The sequence below is a fragment of the Choloepus didactylus genome, chromosome 13 (assembly GCF_015220235.1).
Source record: "Choloepus didactylus isolate mChoDid1 chromosome 13, mChoDid1.pri, whole genome shotgun sequence".
Classification (NCBI taxonomy): Eukaryota; Metazoa; Chordata; class Mammalia; order Pilosa; family Megalonychidae; genus Choloepus; species Choloepus didactylus.
In genome coordinates, this window is record NC_051319.1 from 63,200,990 (window position 1) to 63,205,790 (window position 4,801).

A 4,801-nucleotide genomic window follows, 5' to 3' on the forward strand; every position below is an offset into this window, starting at 1 on the left:
GTTGGTTCTTTGAGAAGATCAACAACATTGACAAACCCTTAGCTAGTCTGACAAAATAAAAAAGAGAGAACACCCAAATAAACAAAATAAGAAATGAGAGAGGGGACATTACTGTGGATCCTGAAGAAATTTAAAAAATCTTAATAGTGTACTATGAACAACTGTACACCAACCAATTAGATAATTTAGAGGAAATGGATAATTTCCTGGAAACACATGAACAACCTAGACTGACCAGAGAAGAAACACAAGACCTCAACAAACCAATCACAAATAAAGATATCCAAGCAGTCATAAAAAACTTCCTAAAAATAAAAGCCCAAGGCCAGATGGCTTCACAGGGGAATTCTACCAAATCTTCCAAAAAGAACTGACACCATTACTATTTAAACTCTTTCAAAAAATTGAAGAAAATGGAACATTACCTAATTCATTTTTTGAAGCCAACATCATTCTTATTACAACACTAGATAAAGGTGCTACAAGAAAGGAAAACTACAGGTCAATTTCCCTAATGAATATAGATGCAAAAATTCTCAACAAAATCCTTGCAAATCAAATCCAAAGACACATTCAAAAAATCATGTACCATGACCAAGTGGGGTTCATCCCAGGCATGCAAGGATGGTTCAGCATAAGAAAATCAATCAATGTAATACAACACATTAACAAATCAAAAGGGAAAAATCAAATGATCATTTCAATAGATGCTGAGAGCTATTTCACAACAGGTTTGCTGCCAGAACACACATGTCATGAAAACCATTGCTGATTCTTAAGCCAAAATGGGAAAGGGAAAGACTCATATCAACATTGTCATTATTGGACATGTAGATTTGGGCAAATCCACCACTACTGGCCACCTGATCTATAAATGTGGTGGAATCAACAAAAGAACCATTGAAAAATTTGAGAAGGAGGCTGCTGAGATGGGAAAGGGGTCCTTCAAGTATGCCTGGGTCTTGGATAAACTGAAAGCTGAATGCAAGCGTGGTATCACCATTGATATCTCCCTGTAGAAACTTGAGACCAGCAAGTACTATGTGACCATAATTGATGCCCCAAGACACAGAGACTTTATTAAAAACATGATTACAGGCACATCTCAGGCTGACTGTGCTGTCCTGATTGTTGCTGCTGGTTTTGGTGAATTTGAAGCTGGTATCTCCAAGAACAGGCAGACCCATGAGCATAAGACCCTTCTGGCTTATCCACTGGGTGTAAAACAACTAACTGTTGGTGTTAACAAAATGGATTCCACTGAGCCACCCTACAGTCAGAAGAGATATGAGGAAATTGTTAAGGAAGTCAGCACCTACAAGAAAACTGGCTACAACCCTGACACAGTAGCATTTGTGCCAATTTCTGGTTGGAATGGTGACAACATGCTGGAGCCAAGTGCTAACATGCCTTGGTTCAAGGGATGGAAAGTCACCTGTAAGGATGGCAATGCCAGTGGAACAACACTGCCTGAAGCTCTGGATTGCATCCTGCCACCCACTTGTCCAACTGACAAACCCTTGCATCTGCCTCTTCAGGATGTCTACAAAATTGGTGGTGTTGGTACTGTCCCTGTGGGCCGAGTGGAGACTAGTGTTCTCAAACCAGGCATGGTGGTCACCTTTGTTCCAGTCAATGTTACAACTGAAGTAAAGTCTGTTGAGATGCACCATGGAGCTTTGAGTGAAGCTCTTCATGGGGACAATGTGGGCTTCAATGTCAAGACATGTCTGTAAAAGATGTTCATCTTGGCAATGTGGCTGATAACAGCAAAAATGATCCACCAATGGAAGCAGCTGGCTCCACTGCTCAGGTGATTATCCTGAACCACCCAGGCCAAATCAGTGCTGGCTATGCACCTGTGCTGGATTGTCACACAGCTCACATTGCTTGCAAGTTTGCTGAGCTGAAGGAGAAGATTGACCATCATTCTGGTAAGAAGCTGGAAGATGACCCCAAATTTCTGAAATCTGATGATGCTGCCATTGTTGATATGGTTCCTGGCAAGCCCATGTGTGTTGAGAGCTTCTCTGATTATCCTCTTCTGGGTCATTTTGCTGTTGGGGATATGAGACAGACAGTTGCTGTGGGTGTCATCAAGGCAGTGGACAAGAAGGCTGCTGGAGCTGCCAAGGTCACCAAGTCTGCCCAGAAAGCTCAGAAGCCTAAACGAATATTACCTATAACACCTGCCACCCCAGTCTTAATCAGTGGTGGAAGAATGGTCTCAGAACTGTTTGTCTCAATTGGCCATTTAAGTTTAATAGTAAAAGACTGGTTAATGATAACAATGCATTGTAAAACTTGCAAAAGGAAAGGAATGTTCTGTGGACCATTTGTTTTTGTGTGGTAGTTTTAAGTTATTAGTTTTTAAAATCATTACTTTTTAAATGGAAACAATGACCAAAAATCTGTCACAGAATTTTGAGACCCATTAAAACAAAGTTTAATGAGAAAAAAAAAATGGATGCTGAGAAAGCATTTGACAAAATTCAGCACTTTTTTTTGACATAAACACTTCAATAGGTAGGAATTGAAGGAAACTTCCTCAGTATGATAAAGGGCATATATAAAAACCCACACTCGGCATAGTACTCAAAGGTGAGAGACTGAAAGCCTTCCTTCTAAGACCAGGAATGAGACAAGGATGCCTTCTGCCACCATTATTATTCGACATTGTACTAGAAGTTCCAGCCACAGCAATCTGGCAAGACAAAGAAATAAAAGGCATACAAATTGGAAAGGAAGAAGTAAAACTGTCATTATTTACAGATGATATGATCTTATACTTGGAAAACCCTGAGAAATCAATGACACAGCTGTTTGAGCTAATAAACAAATTCAGCAAAGTGACAGGATACAAGATTAAGGCACATAAGTTAGTAATGTTCCTATACACTAGAAATGACCTTTTTGAAAAGACACTCAAGAAAAGATTCCATTCACAATAGCAAATAAAAAAATTCAGGTACCTAGGAATAAACTTAACCAAGGATGTAAAAGACCTCTACACAGAAAATTAAATAACTTTACAAAAAGAAATAAAAGGGGACCTAAGGAGATGGAAAGATATTCTATGTTCATAGATAGGAAGGCTAAATATTGTTAAGATGTCAATCCTACCCAAACTGATCTACAGATTCAATGTAATTCCAATCAAAATTCCAACAACCCACTTTGCAGACTTGGAAAAGCTAGTTATCAAATTTATTTGGAAGAGAAAGGGGCCTTGAATTGCTAAAAACAGTCTAAAAAAGAAAATCAAAGTGAGAGGACTTATACTTCCTGGCTTTGAAGTCTACTGTAATAAAGCCACAATAGTCAAAAATGCACGATATTGGCACAAAGATAGATATATTGATCAATGGAATCAAATTGAGAAATTGGACATAGACCCCCAGATCTATGGTCAACTGATTTTTGATAAGGCCCCCAAATCCACTGTGTTGGGGCAGAACACTCTCTTCAACAAATGGAGCTGGGAAAAATGGATATCCATATCCAAAAGAATGAATGAGGACGCCTACCTCATACCCTATACAAAAGTTAACTCAAATTGGATCAAAGACCTCAATATAAGACACAGCACCACAAAACACCTACAAGATAATGTATAGAAACATCTTCAAGACCTAGTATTAGGAGATTGCTTCTTAGACCTTACACCCAAAGCACAAGCAATGAAACAAAAAATAGATAAATTAAAAGCTTCTGTACCTCAAAGGAATTTGTCAAAAAGGTAATGAGACAGCCAATGCAATGGGAGAAAATATTTGGAAACCATATATCTGATAAGAGACTGATATCTTGCATGTATAAAGAAATGCTATAACTCAACAACAATAGTACAAACACTCCAATTATAAAATGGGCAAAAGATATGAAAATACATTTTTCTGAGGAGGAAATACAAATGGCTAAAATACCCATGAAAAAATTTTCCTCTTCACTAGCTATTAGGGAGATGCAAATCAAGACTACAATGAAATATCATCTCATACCACTAAAAGCACTGCCCTTAAACACACAGGAAACTACAAATGCTGAGGAGGATGTGGAAAAATTGGAACTCTTATTCATTGCTGGTGGGATTGTATAATGGTACAGCCATTATGGAAAACAGTTTGGCGATTCCTCAGAAAACTAGATATTGAGTTGCCCTATGATCCAGCAATTTCATTTCCCATTATGTAACCAGAAGATCTGAAAGCAGTGACATATAGAGACATTTGCACACCAATGTTAACAGCAGCATTGCTCACAATTTCCAATTCATGGAAACAATCCAAATATCCTTCAACAGATGAGTAGATAAACAAAATGTGTTATATACACATGATGGAACACTACACAGCAGGATGAAGGAAAGAGGTCGTGAATCATAAGACAACATTGATGAAACTTGAAGACATAATGCTAAGTGAAATAAGCCAGACACAAAAGGAGAAATATTATATGTTATCACTAATGTGAACTCCATGAGAAATGTAAAATAAAGGTCTTTTAATGTAGAATATATGGGACCTAGAGATAGTCAAAAGCTTGTGAAGGGGGAATGATAATCTAATATGTACAGATTCGATTACGAGAGTAAACGTAATGTATGGGAATGGTCAGGTGTGATTATGGTTTGTCAATGGGATTATAAGTATCAGTGATGCATTGAAGGTGAACATGTTTGTAAATGGTTGTTTAAAGGTATATAATCCACAGAGTAGCACCACAAACCTAAATAAGCATTAGCATGATATTCTTACAAGGTATGACACTGATGCAGAGGTCAACAACAGAGTGGTATGGA

At 38.0% G+C, this 4,801-nt stretch overlaps 1 pseudogene; it reads left to right on the forward strand.

Annotated features, from left to right (window-relative positions):
• Positions 1-770: 770 nt before the first annotated feature.
• On the forward strand, positions 771-2,439 carry LOC119508478 (annotated as a pseudogene).
• The last annotated feature ends 2,362 nt before the right edge of the window (positions 2,440-4,801 follow it).